Raw genomic sequence first — 18,700 nt, forward strand, 5'->3', positions numbered from 1 at the left:
GGGGGGAGGGGAAAGAAAACCCTACCCCCAAATACCCTTTAAAGAACCCATCTTCAGCAGACGGGACACCACACTTATGGCATCTGCGAGCCGCTAACTCTTTACGTGGCAAACCTCAGAGGGCTGGGGCTCTCTCTTGTTTACGAGCTCTCATAATTTAGAGGAGGAAATGTGAGGCACAATTTTTTTTAAAGTCCTGCAGCTTCTTCCCCCAACCCCCCACCCCACCCCCGCTTCCCCAGCAGATGCCTCTGCTTTGCTCAATTGCTTTTCTCCTGTCCCCGCCCCGGCAGCCCCCTCTCTCCTCCCAGCAGCTCAACCCTTTGCTCCTTCCGGGCAGCCGGAAGAGCAGAGTGTACTCAAATCCCCTTATGGGTTTTCCGCGCAGGCAGGGAGAGTTTGGGGAGCCAGAAGTCTTGTAAACGGAGGCAGCTGCAGAAGAAAAGACAGGTGGGGAGAGGAAGGGTGGGTGGATTGGCTGGGAGACTAACACTGTGTCTGCAAGAGGAAGGGAGGGAGGGCTGAGTCAGACCCATTTAAGATGCCCCAGGTGGCTCACTGGCTTTGGACAAGAACATGCCTCCTGTCAGTTCAGCCTATTCATTGCTCTGCCCAGCTGAGTTTTGACTGTGCTTAAAAGCAGCAGCTCTCTAGGATCTCAGAAAAGGGCTTTCTCAGCTGTACCTGGAGGTGCCAGGGACCTTCTTAAGAACCGCCTCTGCCCATTTAAAGCAATCCAGACCCTGCAATCATCATCTGAGGCCATTCTTTGTGTGCCCCCTCCACAAGAGGTCTAAGGGGACGCTGTTGGTGCTGTGGGTTAAACCACAGAGCCTAGGACTTGCCAATCAGAAGGTCGCCGGTTTGAATCCCTGTGACAGGGTGAGCTCCCGTTGCTCGGTCCCCGCTCCTGCCAACTTAGCATTTCGAAAGCACGTCAAAGTGCAAGTAGATAAATAGGTACCACTCTGGTGGGAGGGTAAACGGCGTTTCCGTGCGCTGCTCTGGTTCACCAGAAGCAGCATAGTCATGCTGGCCACATGACCCGGAAGCTGTACGCCGGCTCCCTCGGCCAATAAAGCGAGATGAGCGCCGCAACCCCAGAGTCGGCCACGACTGGACCTAATGGTCAGGGGTTCCTTTACCTTTACCACAAGAGGTCTGGAGGTAGCGAAACAGGAATGAGCCTTTTCTGTGGTGGCTCCCTCCTTGTGGAATACCCTACCCAGGGAGGCTCGCTTGGTGCCTTTGTTACAAATCTTTAGGCACCAGGCAAAAACACCAGCCTTTGGCTGATTAAACAATTTATGGCCTTTTAAAGTGTGTGTGTGTGTGTGTGTGTTGGGCAGGTTTATTGTTTGCTACTGTGGTATGCATTTTTGTGTTTTATATTGTAAACTGCCCTGTGATCCTCGGATGAAGGGTGGTATAACAATTCAATACATAATGGTAATAAAGGTGATGCTGATGCAGAGCAGATGTTCTGCCACAGAGCTATGGTCCTTCCCTGAACAGATGGCAACACAGGAATACCATTGGTCTGTCTAACTCAGTACATAACTGGCTAGCAGCAACTCTCCTGGGTTCTAGGCAGGGTGGTTTTCCCAGCCCTACCTGGAGACGCACAGGATTGAACCAGGACCTTCTGCATGCCAATCAGGTGCTCAACCACCGGGCCACAGTCCCTTCCCAATACTTACACTTGGATCCCTTGCCCTGCATTTGGCCTGTATTTCCCCTTTCCCTATAACATCATTATACAGTTCTTTTGCTAGACTTCCGGCTGGCCTCAGCTTGAATAAAAACCACTTCTGCCTACCTGCCTGCTGCGGATGTAAATGGGCTGTGACTGCATGGTGGCAACTGGCGAATGCAGAAACTTTAGCACGCCCATGCAAGAAATTGTGGCCATCAAGGACCTGCAGTCTGACTCAGACGATGAATCCCCTGCAGCTCCTCCCAGCTGTGCTGAACCCCAAAGGCAACAAAATAAAGAGGTGGCCAAAAAAATAAAATAAAGAGATGGCCCTTTAACCAGCTAGCCAGCAATTCCAGGCAGGTGTAGCTAACCACACATCAGGCCTGGTCAGCCTACATCAGCTGATACCAGCTCTCTGCAAAAACAGCTATTGTGTGTGTGGTTGTTTTTGAAGGGCTCCATGGAGGTTCTCTTAGGTGGACTTGGGCTCAGGACTTGATACTCAGGTGCCTACCGAACTGGACAGTGGGGCTGCTTGGGGGAGAAGGAAGGTTGAGAGTCTGCATAGAAAGAGGATTCCAGAAGACTGAGAGCCTAAGAAATAGCTAGTCAGAGAAGAGGCATGGTGGCTGGAGAGAAGGTGTACCATAGTTTTAATATTGGCAAGGCTTGTTAGTGCCGATGGCACTAACATCTGGAGGGCCAAAGTTTCCTCACCCCTGCCGTATGGGCACTGACTAATGGGAAGTGATAGAAGGCCTGAGGGAAACCTGAGCAGAGGGTTGAGGGAATATGGGAGCAGGAGAAAAAAATCAAAGAGATGGGGTAGAGAAAGGTCACACCAGGCCTAACTTGAACAACAGCAGCTGCAGGCTGTTGGAAGTGGCCCAGCAAAGAAGGTTGTGTACAGACAATTTAGAGCACATGACTCCCCCCACCAATGAATCCTGGGAACTGTAGTTTGAGCCTCATAGAGCTATCGTTCCCAGCACCCTTAACACATTAAAGTTCCCAGAATTCTTGGAGGAGGGGGAATGTGCTTTAAATGTATGGTTTGTACACAGCCAATATCTGGCTGAGGAAGCAGTATCAAAATAAGGAAGAGAGAGTAATGGTTGGGTGGAATTTCACTTGTTGGCAATTTTCTGAGTTGTAAAATGGGATAGAATTCTTCGATCGAACCAGCCAGTCACAGGATGCTGGTAACAATCTATCCTTGTTTATGTCATCCTGCCCCCTGGTGGGCACAATAGCAAATGACCACTTTGGCAAAACTGGAATTTTGACATTGAAAAAACCCCAAATTAGTTTAAAAAGGGTTAAGGGGGGAAATGGTAAAGTAGCAATGAAGTATAAACTTCCAGATTGGATTAGAGTGAGCGATGATAGGCTAGAGAGAGAGAAAAGTTTAAGGATAAGTGGAAGCCCTTAACTGAATTTATGTGGAATAAATATAACATAACTGTTGATGAGTATAATAGCTTTTCTAGGTGGGGAAGTATTAATATATGCATATCAAAAGGTATTGCATGTGTGTATTTAATAACTTATTGTAACTACTGCATATCTTTGAGATTTAAGTTTTTTAAAAAAATAATAAAATAAAAAGCAAAGCCCAAATAAATAAATAAATAAATAAATAGATAAATGGAAAATCTTTGCAGTGCAATGATCTAATGCATTCTGCCTCCCCTTAGGCATGCTCAGGTGGGCTTGTGGATGGACACCCCTCATGTGAAGGTGCCATTTTGCATGAACCAGCACCGAAGGCTGAGTGAGTATGATTGTCTACATGACCATGAATAACTTTCCTGATTGTAAGATGCTTTGTGCAGCGGGGGAAAGCATGGACAGAAATTAAATGAAGCTAAAACTCCGCTTCCATCCTAGCTTTGATCAGTTTTAAATGTTCACACAGAATTAAAAACACATGATCTTTCTCCCTTTTCCCTTCCCCCCACCCCGCCGCCACACTCTGCTTTCCACGATAATTTCCCTTAAAAGACAAAACTCTCATACTCTCAGCCAACCTGATACAACTGCTCCCCCTACTGGCGAAAGATAGCATAGCATGGGGCACACAGAACTTTGCTGCACGGAAAGTGCTTTAAGCACATTACCCCTGCTGCAAGCTACATGTAAAGATTGCCAACTGGCTTCCCACCCAGTGCTTTAGGGAAGGGCCATAGCTCAGTGCTCATGCAAAAGACCCCAGGTTCAATCCCCAGCCCAGCATCTCCAGGTAGGGGTGGGAGGGAGACCCCCTTCTGATATCCTGGAGAGCTGCTGCCAGCCAGTGTAGGTGTTACTGAGCTAGACGGACCAACGGTATAAGGCAGCGAGCATCCTGTGTTCTAAATAGAAGCCCTTGTGTTAGCACAGTGGTCAGCTTTCTTCTCTGGAATTTCACTTGGCACGCCAACCAGCCGTTCGGCCTCTTGCTTGGAAGGGGCTTTGTCAAAATCTGAGCCAGAGGCTGCGGGGAATGGGAAGTGCTGAGGGATCCTTGGGTGGGGGGGGGAGGAACAAGCCCTCAATGGCTCCCTAACATCCCCCCCCCACCCCGCGCTTCCTTGTACTCAATCCTCATTAGCACGAAACCCCACTTCAATTAACACAGGGCTTCCAAGGCTCCTCCTCCCCTTTTGTCTTTCCCGTAATTGGACTGGTCCTGCTGCTTTAAGTAGGCAGCTTACATGTCCCGAGGTACCCTGAGAAAAGCTGGGCATGGCACGGAACGGTCCCTGTCCCCACTTGATGGATCTTGCAAGTGGGGAGGGAAAATGACAACATAATTGGAACCTCTTCTTTTGTGATGCAGACATCCCCCCTAGTGCCCATTCATGGGTTGAGAGAGGAGAGAGGGTGACAGATGGGGACAGGATGGTATGGCATCAATGGGGCATGTCCAAAAGTCTTTTCATTGATCTCGCTGCCAGTCTGAACCTTTCCTACCCCCCCCCCCCCACTTCCCAGCTTTCTATCTGTTGACATCCAAACTCCCACCGGGCCAGTGAGTCATATTCTTTACCTCTTTTGTGCCACGGGACTCGCAATAAGTTTAACATATGAACATAAGAACAGCCTTGGTGGATCAAGCCATTGACCCATCTAGCCCTATATCCTTTTCTCGCAGTGACTAACCTGCAAGCAGGACTGGAGCACAACCTTTTCTTACCTGTTTTCAGCAACACATCCAGAAGTATTGCTGCCTCCCAACTGTGGAGGCAAAGCATAGTCATCGTGGCTAGTAGCCATCAGTAGCATTTACTTCCATAAACTTTCTTTTTTTAAATACATTTTTAGTGGTTTTTTAACATATTTCCAACAATCATTTAACATAAAATCTTATACAATATTTTAGACTTCCATCAACAACCTCTGAAGATTTTCCGTTCCATATCACTTATTCTGCATTTCTTAATTTCTCTATTACTTTTAATTATCACTAACTAATAATTCTCTTCATAATCCTCTTTGCAATATTTCACATAATCCTCCTTACAGAACATCTTGCAGTCCTACTAGCGTAATCTGTTTATTACAATTGCTTTTTAGATAGTTCAAATATTTACTCCAGTCTTCTAAGAATCTCTGGTCCCGCAGGTTTCGAATCCTTCCTGTTAATTTGTCTAATTCTGCATAGTCCATTAATTTCATTTGCCACTCTTCTTTCGTCGTTAATTCTTGTTTCCATTTCTGTGCCAGTAATATTCTTGCTGCCGTTATTGCATATAAAAACAATTTACAATCGTGTCTGTTAATGTCCTCCCCTACAATGCCCAGTAAAAATGCTTCTGGTTTTTTAATATACTTCCATAAACTTTCTAATCCTCTTTGGGAGCCATCCAAGCCAATGGCCATCCCTGTCTCCTGTGGAAGTGAGTTCCATAGTTGAACTATGCGCTGCATAATAAGAAGTGCTTCCTTTTATCAGTCCTGAATCTCCCCCAATAATGGATGCCCAGGCATGTGTGCGTGTTTTGTGGGTGCAGTGGTGTTGATGGTGGGGATCCCACAACCAGAGTGTCCCATAGAGGTTGCCTTCCACAAAGCATTCAGAATGGCTCACTTCCCCTTATAGGTAGGGGTGGGAAATTTGATTCAATTTGCCTTTCAATGCAAATCTAAACAAGAGGACAACTTGAAACATCCATCCTTCAAAAGTCACACTTCTTTGTGTTCTTGGTTTCTGAGACAAAAACTTTAAGAAAGTTTAAGAAAGAATGGGAAAAAATTATAATTTAGTTAGGAGACCACTGCCAGCAGATGAAAACATTAGCAGGATTTTAACCTCATTTGCAATGTGGATAGATACAAAATATAGACTATGAAATAATATGCAGTTGGAAATGTTGGCAATAGGACAAATGGAGGGGATGGGGGGGGGGAAGTCTCGAGATTCAGAGAAATCTCTTTTTATGGATATCTTCAGTGGTGCCCCGCAAGACGAAAAACTCGCTAGACGAAAGGGTTTTTCGGTTTTGCGTTGCTTCGCTAGACGAATTTCCCTATGGGCTTGCTTCGCAAGACGAAAACGTCTTGCGCTTTTTTCTTAAAGCCACTTGAAGAGGTGGAGTTGCGACGGACCGTGCTTCGCAAGACGAAAAACATTGCAAGACGAAAAGACTCGCGGAGCGAATTATTTTCGTCTTGTGAGGCACCACTGTATTTGGTATTGTAGGGACGCGGGTGGCGCTGTGGGTTAAACCACAGAGCCTAGGACTTGCCGATCACATGGTCGGCGGTTCGAATCCCCGCGGCGGGGTGCGCTCCCGTCGTTCGGTCCCAGCGCCTGCCAACCTAGCAGTTCGAAAGCACCCCCGGGTGCAAGTAGATAAATAGGGACCGCTTACCAGTGGGAAGGTAAACGGCGTTCCGTGTGCTGCGCTGGCTCGCCAGATGCAGCTTGTCACACTGGCCACGTGACCCGGAAGTGTCTGCGGACAGCGCTGGCTCCCGGCCTATAGAGTGAGATGAGCGCACAACCCTAGGGTCTGGCAAGGCTGGCCCGTACAGGCAGGGGTACCTTTACCTTCACCTGTTTGGTATTGTAATAAATTTACATTTGTAAAATCAAATAAAAATGATTTCAAAAGTCGCACTTCTTTGGATTTTGGAATGCAGATCTCCAGCCAAGCGATGTGTACAAAAATGTATACATTGGGACAAAATTTCCATAAAATGTATATGTTCCAGAAAACAACATGCCAGTTTTTGAGAACTGCAGGTGGGAAGAGTTGCTGTTGCACTTGGGTCCTGTTTGCAGGCTTCCCATAGGCATCTGGTGGCCACTGCAAGAATGGGATGGTGGACGAGGCGGGCCTTTGGACTGATTCAGCAGGGCTCTTCTTAACGTTCTTAACCTGGAGTGCTGCTGGTGATCAGTGCAAACAATACTGAGTTAGAGAGGCTAAGAGTCTGATGCAGTATAAGGTGGTTTCCAACATTCCCTGGGAAAGCTAATTCCTTAGATAGCCACTAATAGGCAAATTACCCTGTCTGGTAAAGGTGTCTTCCTGGTTTCTATATCAGCCATGCTTAACAGAGACTTCCAGATTTTATTGAGCTGCTGCTACTACTACCAACCAGCCTGGTCAGGGGTGAAGGGGGAGGGCAGAGAGGTCTTAAGCTTGGGATTTCTCACCAGCAGCACAACACTTCTGGCCAGCCTTGAGTCTGTTTGCTACGACAACCGGTTAAAACGACTGCAAAAGGGATAGAGCTTGCACATCCTGCCGTCAGCCCCCTGTTCAGAACCCTCAGTGTTCTCAGGTCACCTCCAGAGAAACTTGAATAAATCTTGAGTTCATTAAACTGCAAGTGCTTTTAAGCTGTTGTGACCTGGTCATCTGGAGGCTAGAAAGATTTGAAGCAATAACATGTCTCGGGTGCAATTGTGGGAGGCAGATCAGGTTGACCCGTTGGGGCCAAATTAGCATGTGCTGTTGCAAAAAATAAAATAAAAAACAGAGTCCAGGGGCCATAAATCTTCTGCAAAGCAACAAAGGGTGAGAAAGAAATGACAAAGAGAGCATCTGGTCTGAGGGCTGCTGGAAGGGCGTTTTTGGAGGAGGAAAAGCAGGCAGGCAGCACCCGTCGGAAAGCTGGACAAAGCTGCTTAGCTGATGCCTCCTCTGCTAAATGACTCCTCAGCTTTTAAAGTGCCCAGCTGGGTGACTTGGGAACAGCCCCAGCCACCCAAAAAACAAAGGCAAGTAAGTTAATTCGTACAAAAGGAGCTGGGTCTTTAAAAGGCTGTGTGGTGGTCCTGAGAGCTTGGTAGAATCCTATATATAGTACTTCAGGCTGCAGGTGTCAGATGACCATTTTTTGAATGTGAAAAAAACCCACTGTCAGTAGAAAATCAGCACCCAAGGAAAAAAACATTTCCCTGCTGTGCTAGTTTTCTACTTGCATGGAGTTCATAAGTATATGACTGTTCATTTTGAGATGAAATTGAATGTCCAAAGCACGCAGTAGGCCTGGGCGATATCTGGTTTTCAACTTCTTGATATATCACCAGCTAAACATCACAATATATTGATATATCACAATGTCTGAAATCAGGATGGAGCTATGGAGAGGCATTGGCTGGCTTCATGTTCCCCTCCATATTTTAATTTTTGCATAGCACACACATCATGAATTCACAATATATTGCTAGTTCAAAAATAAGGAAATCAATATCATGATAAGGACTTGAAACTGGTTTTGGACTATATATTGCCTAGCCCTAACACACTTCATGATTCGTGACATATTGCCAGATCAAAAATTAGGAAACCATTATCACAAGATGGACTTCAATCCAGTTTTGGATTATATATTGATATATCGCCCAGTCCTAGTACACAGGACCCAAAGCCCCTTCATTTCTCTGCCATGCCCCCAACACAATAAGAAAACTGCACCAGCTCTGGAGTTTAGAACCAATGGGAGGAAAACAGGGAGTGGGAGAGAGGGAAGACAAACATGAGCCACACTGGAATAATCTGAATACGATACGATATATCTTTATTGTCACTGTCCCATGCAGGACAATGAAATTGAAAAAACTACATAAAACTACATAAAAACTGCATAAAACTACATAAAAACTACATAAAAACAACATAAAACTACTACAAAACTACATAAAACATTCAAAACCCCCTAAAAACTCTAAAACCCCATTTTAAAATACACTATACTATAGAGACCCCTTATGCTGCGTTTAGAACCAGAATTGCATTTGCGTAGAAACTGTTTCTCAGGCGGCTAGTCCTGGCCTTTATAACCCTATACCTTCTTCCAGAAGGCAGAAGCTGAAAGAGATCATTTCCGGGGTGCGTACTATCCTGTGCTATCTCTGCCGCTTTCTTATGGCACCTGGCAGCATAGATTTGATCTAAGGTGGGAAGAGTGCACCCAATTATTCTCTCTGCAGTCTTTACAACCCTGGATAGCATTGTTTTTTCCCTGGCCGTGCAGCTCCCAAACCACACACACAGACCATAAGTTAGTACGCTCTCTACAGTGCAATGGTAAAATGCCATCAACAGGTCCTTTGAGAGATTATTTTTCCGGAGGATTCTCAGAAAATATAACCTCTGCTGTGCTCTCTTCACCAGGTCTTTGCTGTTCTCTCCCCAGGTTAGGTCGTCTCTCAACTCCATTCCCAGAAATCGAAACACCGAGACCTGTCCCACGCACTTCCCCTCAATAATAAGTGGCTGAATATTCAATTTACATTTCCTAAAGTCCACAATGATCTCTTTTGTTTTCTTTAAGTTAAGGAGTAAGTTGTTTTTCCTGCACCACTCCCCCAACTGCTCAACTTCCTTCCTATAGGCCGCCTCCCCCTCTCCAGCCGTGATTAAACCAACCACCGTTGTATCATCTGCGAACTTAATGATCTTATTACTGGGGTATTTGGGGGCACAGTCAGCTGTATAGAGCATATATAAAAGCGGGCTCAACATGCACACCTGCGGCGTCCCCGTATTCTTGATGAGATCTGCAGAGACGTGGGAACCCAACCTGACCCTTTGGGAACGGTTTGATAGAAAATCTAATATCCACCTGCACAAACATGGTGGAAGTCCCAGGTCTAATAATTTGGGCACCAATCTATGCGGAAGAATAGTATTAAAAGCAGAACTAAAGTCTACAAATAACAGTCTCGCATAGTTCCCTTGCTTCTCCAAATGAGTCAGGACAGCATGTAAAGCCATTGCCACAGCATCCTCTGAGGATCTCTTTGCCTTGTACGCAAACTGGTAAGGGTCAAGTCCCACTGGCAGACAAGATAAGATGCGGTTCCTCACCAGTTTTTCGAAACATTTCATTATAATGGGTGTCAACGCCACAGGGCGAAAATCCTTCAAACTGTCTATCTTTGATGTTTTTGGCAGGGGTATAATGGTAGCGGATTTCAGACAGGGTGGAACAGTGGCTTGGGCCAGAGACTGGTTAAAAATCTTCGTAAAGATTCCTGCCATTTGGTCCGAACAATCTCTTAGCACCCTGCCAGCCACCCCATCCGGGCCCATAGCCTTCCTCGTGTTTACCTCCTTTAATATTTGCCTCACTTCTCCCTCTTCCACCCTGGCAGCATTTCCTGTAGGTAGTGATGCCAATAGCTCTGGCATCCCTGTTGGAGCCACCTCAAATCGGGCAAAGAAAGTATTCAACTCTCCCACCAAGGAAGCAGTACTCTCTACCATTGATGAATTCCTTGATTTATAACCAGTCAGATGTTGGACTCCCTGCCACATTTGTCTAGTATCATGATTTCTCAGATGGTCCTCAATTTTTCCCCTGTACTCCGCTTTTGCTTTCCTGATACCCCTCTTCAAGTTCGCTCTTTCTATACCATACAATACCCGGTCCCCAGTTCTAAAAGCAGAATTTCTGGCCTTCAATAATCTCCTAACCTCTCCCGTCATCCAGGGCTTCCTATTCGGATACAACCTAACATACTTTTCCCTGGTGACATTTGCTGTGCAGAATCTAATATAATCCAGGACCGTTGATGTATAAGTTTCTAGATCTTGATGGTCGAACATATTCCAGTCGGTCTCCTGGAAACAGTCCTGCAGTTCCTGAGAGGCTCCCTCAGGCCACACCGTAACCATCCGTGTTTGTATCTGGCCTTGTTTCCTGAGGGGTGTGTATACTGGTGTCAGAAGCAGGGACACATGATCTGAACCGCCGAGGTGCGCTAAGGTCTTGACCTCATATGCCCGGCTAATGTTCGTATACACCTTGTCAAGAGTATTTTCTCCCCTTGTTGCACACTCAATGTGCTGATGGAATTTTGAGAGTACTGCCCTCACGTCTGTGTGATTGAAGAATAAAACCTGTCCCTTCCCCACAACTTTCCCCCTGGCTGGGGCAAGCCTTGAATCCAGTCCACTAAGCTGTGGCTCCTACACAGATTCAGTGACAGTATAGGCTTGTTACAGATAGGTAGCCGTGTTGGTCTGTCATAGTCAAAATAAAAAAATTCCTTCCAGTAGCACCTTAAAGACCAACTAAGTTAGTTCTTGGTATGAGCTTTCGTGTGCATGCACACTTCTTCAGATACACTGAAACAGAAGTTGCCAGATCCTTCTATATAGTGAGAAGGTGGGGAGGGGTATTACTCAGAAGGGTGGTGGGAATGGGTGATTGGGAGATAGCTGAGATGAGCCTGTTGATGACTCTTAACGACTGCAATAGGTCTTACAGGAAAAGGCAAGGGGTGAGAAGGTGAAAAATGGCTTAGTCATGTATAATGAGATAAGAATCCAATGTCTTTGTTCAGACCAGGTCTCTCCATGGTTTTAAGTTTGGTAATGAGTTGCAATTCAGCAGCTTCTCTTCCCAGTCTATTTCTGAAATTCCTTTGTAGTAAAACAGCTACTTTGAGATCTTGTATAGAATCTCCTGGGAGATTGAAGTGTTCTCCTACTGGTTTCTCTGTTTTGTGATTCTTGATGTCAGATTTATGTCCGTTTATTCTTTGGCGTAAGGTTTGGCCTGTTTGTCCAATATAGAGAGCTGAAGGACACTGTTGGCATTTGATGGCATACACAATGCTAGACGATGAGCAATTAAATAGTCCCGAGATGGTATGTGTGATGTTGTTGGGGCCAGTAATGGTGTTGTCCGGGTGTATGTGGCAGCAAAGTTGGCTTGTTCACACACACACAGGTACAAGCTGTCTTGCATAAGGTTGTAAAAAGAGCCAGCATCCTTTACAGTTCTGACTGTGGTCAGCCAGATGCCTCCGAAGAAACTCCCAAGGAGGACCTGAGTGCAAAAGAAAACTCTCTGCTTGCGTATGAACATAAGATCCAGGAGGCTATTATGTTCTTCGTTTGTTAAAGGTGCTGCTTTGGGAGAGGTAAACTACAATTCTCACAACTCTTGTAGCAGAGGGAGCCATGTTCTTTAAGCATATGGTATGGAGATGTGACTGCACAACCTCTTGCTGCAGCAGCAACTGAGGATGCTACAATGTCGTGTGTGTGCAGTGGGTATCCCTGTATCCTCTCCTCCTGCCTCTCTTCATCAGCTACTGAATGTATCAGGTCATATATTCTGGAAGCCCTTTGCAGTGGGGTGGGGTGGGGGGAGATTCCAGATGGTGTCAGTTCCACCTCCACCTCTCCAGCCCTGTTGGGAGCACATGGGAGGCAGCTGGAAACAGAAGAGAAGCAGCCGCCTACAATACTGTATCTTGCCAAGGACCACAGCAGGAAGGATGCCTGGACTGGGCCTGTTTCCCGGGAAACTGCAGCGTGGGGAACACAATGAGGACTGGAGGCTTTTTTTAAAAAAAAAAACACAACAGCAACCCACCCCCTTTTTATAACCTCAGGGGAGCCAGGGAGGGTTGGGGTTTGTCCTTCTCGGACAGCCAAATGCTATTGTGTTTTTATGACAGTGGAACGTAACAAGGTTGTGTTTCTTTGCAGCTGCTGGAGTGACTTATAGGGCTGCCCAGGGCGAGGCTGAGCTTTAGGAGGGAGGGGGCTCTGAGTTGCAATTCTCATAAGGAATTCCCTCCCCTGGTTTCGAATTTGATGAGGAGATCTAAGGGGCACCAAGTGAGGCTTTGAGGCAAAGCAGCTCAAAGCAATTGTGGTGTGTGTGTGGGGGGGATATTTTGAGCCAGGATCCTCTCCCGCCCCTAGAACTGAGCCCTACAACCTGTTCTTGAGGCAGATAGTCCCCGGTTCAATCCCTCCATGTAGGGCTGGGATAGCCTGAAATCCTGGAGAGCCACTACCGGTCAGTGTAGACAACACTGAGCTAGATTATCATTATTCTGACTCTGTATAAGGCAGCTTCCTATGCCTTTGAAGGCTCAGTGATAAGAGCACATGCAGAAGGTCCCAGGTTTAGTCTCCAGCATCTCCAGGTAGGACCAGGAATGTCCTCTGCCTGAAACACTGGGGGGCTTCTCTTAGTCAGCATAGCCCATGCTGAGCTAGATGGATCAGTTGTCCGACACAGCACCAGGCAGCTTCCTATGTTCCTGTCCCACTGCTGGCCCTGCCAAGTTTCTGAGGCCCCATCAGCTGCTCAAGGATGCCAGATGTTGACACCAGCCCAGCCCAGGGCTCTTTTGCCAAGGCAGTGTGGCCAAGTGGCAGCATCAACCATTATTCTAGATAAGGGTTTCCCAACCTTGAGTCTCCAGCTGTTTTTGGACTACCCAACATCCCTAGCTAGCGGGACCAGTAGTCAGGGATGATGGGAACTGTAGTCCAAAAACAGCTGGAGACCCGAGGTTGGGAAACTCTGTTCTAGATAGTGCAATAGGGCATCTCAGAGAACCTCAGGAGGCTGCATCGGTGCAGTCGCAGCATGAGGCCTGAGATGTGTCCTCTGCAGTTAGAAAAAACGCCTCCCCCCTGCAAAAAAAAAAATGCATCTTTCTCTGAAGGCAACAACCCTGAGCTGGAATTGTCTCTCTATGCGGTCTCATACCCACTGAATCTGAAGATGCAGCAATTGGGGAGCTTGCCAGAATCTCTAGGTGTGGCTTCTACAGTGATGTAATTAGGTGAGGCTGGGTGATGTCACTGGGCTGCCAACTCCAGAAAGTGAAAAATCTGATATGTGGGGTGGACTTTGGAGCAGAGCCCAGCAGGAAAGGGGCAGAGCTAGGAATGTAGAGAAATACAGGGCATTTTCTCCTCCTCCTCCTCCTCCTCTTTTTTAAAAAAGGAATTGCTTCTAATTGTCCCCCTCTAGTGGGGCTGCTCGTGTTGGAGACAGACTCCCTCTGTACCAGTTGCTGAAAATCACAAGGGGGGAGAGTTGCCATTGACCTCAAGCCCTGTTCGTGGCATTTCTGGAGCCTTCAGTATGGACACTTTGAGAACAGGATGCTGGACTAGATGGGCCTCTGCCTATGATGACATACTCTTCTTGATTTGACATGTTATTGACACAATAACAGTGCATTAGCAGTGGAATAACTTGCTTTAGATGCTTGCCCAACACCACCGTGCTATTCCTGTCTGAAGAGGCTACAGAGCAAAATATATATATATGTGGGGATTCAGCTGGAAGTTACTGATTGGAAATGTAGCACCGTGACTGCCCCGAAACTTTTGCAGGCACAAACAGTACTGAAAGCAGGATCACATGTGAGACCACCTTGACAGCATCATAAACACAAAATATTATAAACGCACTTTGAAGAAGAAGAAGAAGAAGAAGAAGAAGAAGAAGAAGAAGAAGAAGAAGAAGAAGAAGAAACAACAACAACAACAACAACAACAACAACAACAACAACAACAACAACAACAACAACAACAACAACAACAACAACTGTAGGGTCTCTTTTATACTTTCCAGTGTGTTTCTCTATCACTTGCCTTACATAAAAAAGTTCAATATATGGGAGTTTGTGTGGTTGTTGCACAAGACCTCCCAATCAGTGATTACTGGGTAGCCTGAATTTACTAGTATGTTATTGAATCTTTTGTGAAAATAGCCAGAGATTGGAGGTATCCTAGGAATGATATTGCTGTGGGATTCTTCCACAGTTTGAACAGATGTACCTGGGCTCAGGAGGGAGAAGAAATTTGTTTCAGTTAGGAATTTAATACGAACCTACCTAATTCGCACTTCCTGAGACAATGTGCAAATGGAAATGCAGTTTTCAAGAGAAATTCACTCTTCTGCATTTGTGCTGCTGTTTTCCAACCAAATAATGGGCCCAGAAATGTGTATATTAAGGGAGTGTGTGTAAAAAAGGACATATAAAATGCATTGTATCAGGGGGAACTGCCTGCAAAAATGTGTGTATGGTGACGAATTTTCACAAAGACCTATTTTAGAAATCGCAAACGGATGTGTATATGTAGAGAACTGATCTTAAGACTGGTAAAACGAGAAATTGAAACGGACAGCATTCTCCATCCCTAGCTCCAAGCCCCTCTCTCTCCTTCCCCCACCCCCATTTATATCTCCCCAATGTGGTTTCCAGATGTTGCACAGCCTTCCAAATAGGTCTTGCCAGCATGCTGGCGACAGGCCTCTTGCCTTGTAAACCATGCCTTGTCTTTATCAAGAGGGGACTAAAGCAGAAAGCCAAACCTTTCTAAAGAGAGTGTCCCCTCTGCCTTTTTTTTCCATCCAGAAGCACCCACCCACAGAGGACTTTGGCATGACCTAGAAACAAAGAGCCAACTGTGTGTACCGTGTTGAGGTCAGTGACCTACCTTATTGTCCATGGGTTGGGGGGGTCACGCGCTCCACCTTTTGACAGACTTTCCTGTTGTCCACGTTCAAAAGGGAAGAAAAGAGGTAGAGTTTGCAGCGACAACAGGGGTCAGGACCTGACCTATTGTGTCTTCCCAAAAGGAGAAACAAAAGGCTCAGATGGGGTGCTCCAGCAAAACTCAGCTCCGTGAGTGATTGGGGTCCCCACCCTTCTGTCCAATTTTGGAACGACAAATGTCAGCCCTGACCTCGGAGGTTTGCGAAAACAACCTCTCTTTGGCCAGGACATGCTTTTCGCTTTTGTCCCTCAGAAGAAGATGAACCTCGGAGGTGTTTATGGAAGGCTTAGCTGGGCATAACTCAACAGAGTAAGAAAGAGGCCAAACAGTGCCACGGAAGGGAACACCAGAAGTGGAAGCAAGCGGTGTGGGCAAACAGAAACTCAGTAGACTTTTTTCTTTTCTTTTGCCAGGGAAGAATTGGCAACTATGAGTTCTGCTAACCCGGTTCAAAACCAGAGCAAAACTTTCTTTCATCTTTCAGAGCCAGAGTAGATAACCTTTTCCACCCTGAGGGCCACATTCCCTCTTGCATGATCTTCTGGGTGGGGCTGGAGGCGGAAGTGGGTGGAGCAATGGATGCACCTCTCACCTTCGTTACAGTAGGCTACATTCCAGCCATGCAACACACACACTCAAATACATACCCCTCTCCTTCCTCCATCTAGGCAAGCAATAGACATTACCTATTGGTCTAGACAGCATCTTAAAAAGCAGAGACATCACCTTGCCAACAAAGGTCCGGATAGTTAAAGCCATGGTTTTCCCAGTAGTGATGTATGGAAGTGAGAGCTGGACCATAAAGAAGGCTGATCGCCAAAGAATTGATGCTTTTGAATTATGGTGCTGGAGGAGATTCTTGAGAGTCCCATGGATCAAACCTATCCATTCTTATGGAAATCAGCCCTGAGTGCTCACTGGAAGGACAGATCCTGAAGCTGAGGCTCCAATACTTTGGCCACCTCATGAGAAGAGAGGACTCCCTGGAAAAGACCCTGATGTTGGGAAAGATGGAGGGCAGAAGGAGAAGGGGACGACAGAGGATGAGATGGTTGGACAGTGTTCTTGAAGCTACCAGCATGAGTTTGACCAAACTGCGGGAGGCAGTGGAAGACAGGAGAGCCTGGCGTGCTCTGGTCCATGGGGTCACGAAGAGTCGGACACGACTAAACGACTAAACAACATTGGTCATTTTAGCCAGGCAAAACCCATGTTGACAGCATGGAGCAGGGCTGGTGAGAAGGCACTACTCCAACTTCCATGTGACAACCCTCTCAATATTTGAAGGTGGCTATCGCATCTCCTCTCGGTCTTCTCTTGGCTAAACATATCCAGCTCTCTCAACCATTCCTCATAAGGCTTGGTTTCCAGACCCTTGTTCATATTGGTCGCCCTTCTCTGCACACATTCCAACTTATAAATATCCTTCCTAAATTTTCGTGCCCAGAACTGGACACAGTGTGATCTGACCAAGTCAGAACAGAGAGGTACTATTACTGCCCTTAATTGAGACACTATACTTTTGTTGATGCAGCTTAAAATAGCATTCACTCTTTTTGCTGCTGCATCACACTCTTGACCCATGTTAAGCTTGTGCTCTACTAAAACATCTAGATCTTTTTCACATGTACTACTGGCAAGCCTGATGCCCCCCACCTTATAATTGTGTAGCTGGCTATTCCTGCCTAGAACCTTACATTTGTCCCTATTGAAATTAATTTTGTTAGTCTTATTGAGCTCTAATGTGTTCCTGATTTCTGGATTGCTCCACAAACCTGCCTCCCAGGTTCATTCCTGGCTACTAGCTTACCCCACAGCCTCCAAGTTACCTAAAAACATTAAGGAGAACCCTGTTGGATAAGGCCAAAATCCCATCTACTCCAGCTTCCTGTTCTCACAATCTGATGCCTCTGGGAATGTCAAAACCAGGACCGGAGCACAATAACATTCCCTTGTGATTTCCAGCAACCTAGTATTAAGAGGCAGATTGCCTCTGCCAGTGGAGGGAGGATACAGCATTGTGTCCAGCAGCCACTGCCAGCTTTATCCTCTATTACAGTGGTACCTCTAGTTACAAACTTAATTTGTTCCGGAGGTCCGTTCTTAACCCAAAACTGTTCTTAACTAGAGGCGTGCTTTTGCTAATGGGGCCTCTAGCTGCCAATGCGCCACCGGCACACGGTTTCTGTTCTCATCCTGGGGCAAAGTTCTCTACTTGAGGTAACTCTTCCAGATTAGCAGAGTTTGTAACCTGAAGTGTTTGTAACCTGAGGCGTTTGTAACTCGAGGCACCACTGTACATCTTGTGGCGGTGAATTCCATAGTTTAACTATATGCTGTGTGGGTAAGTACCTCCTTTTGTCTGTCCTGAATCTTCCAGCTTCATTTCATCTTCATTCATCTTCACTGGATGTCCTTGAATTCTAGTGTAGTGAGAGAAGACTGTTGTCCAGCTCAGACACACTAGATAAGCTGAGGGGATGGGCAGATTTCATGATGTCAGGAGCTACTTTGTCCAGTCATTCTGCTGCTGCTTGTCATGACCCGTGTACCCAGCAGTGATCTGGACACAAGAGTCAGAGATTGCAGGGAGCCAGATCTGGGCCAGGGCTCAGAGCTGACTACAGAAGACAGGGAGGCCAGTGAGCCTGAGATGTTTGGACAAGAACTCCTGGCAGAACCTCCCAGACCACCAGGGCCTATATGGCCAGAGCCTGGACCCTCTCAGTCACCTTCCCCTGAGCCTGAAGAACAGGATGCCTCTCACCAAACATCACCAGTGCAGAAGTTCCAGGAGCACACCAGGAAGGAGGCTATTGAACTGAGGAGGTGTGCCCATCTTCAGGCCACACGGCTGGCTTTTTAAGGCTCTGAAGTTCTCTCAAGGGAATGGAGCTGGAGAACTTTCAGCTAGCCTTGTCATGTGCCATGTGGGTTCCTGCATCAGACCAGAACATAACTCTGCCATCAATGAAGAAGTGGGAGTCAGAAACCCAGAGCCGGCCCAAGTCATTTTGCAGCCTGAGGCAAAGGACAAAGTCTCATCTCCTCCTTGTTCTTTGTACAGAACCTGACTGGTCTAGAAATTGAATCTTATTATTTGAGTCGGCCAAGTCAGTGATGGCTTACCCTTGAGGGTGTCTTGTTTGACATTTGGTACACCCGTGTGGGCAGTTGTACTGGCAGAAAAAAATGCCTGGCTCAATCGTAAAAGCCTGAAGGGTGATCTTGC

The 18,700-nt window shown here is 46.5% G+C and overlaps 1 long non-coding RNA gene across 1 annotated transcript in view; it reads left to right on the forward strand.

The window, feature by feature from the left end:
* Positions 1 to 18,700, forward strand: part of LOC310711466 — a 129,717-nt gene that overhangs the window by 81,306 nt on the left and 29,711 nt on the right. The window contains exons 3-4 of the long non-coding RNA XR_014528467.1: positions 3,397 to 3,473; positions 15,327 to 15,395. This is a non-coding gene — a long non-coding RNA (uncharacterized lncRNA). The remainder of the gene's footprint in view (positions 1 to 3,396; positions 3,474 to 15,326; positions 15,396 to 18,700) is intronic.

The sequence above is a fragment of the Podarcis liolepis genome, assembly GCF_965112155.1.
Source record: "Podarcis liolepis genome assembly, chromosome: 7".
Classification (NCBI taxonomy): Eukaryota; Metazoa; Chordata; class Lepidosauria; order Squamata; family Lacertidae; genus Podarcis; species Podarcis liolepis.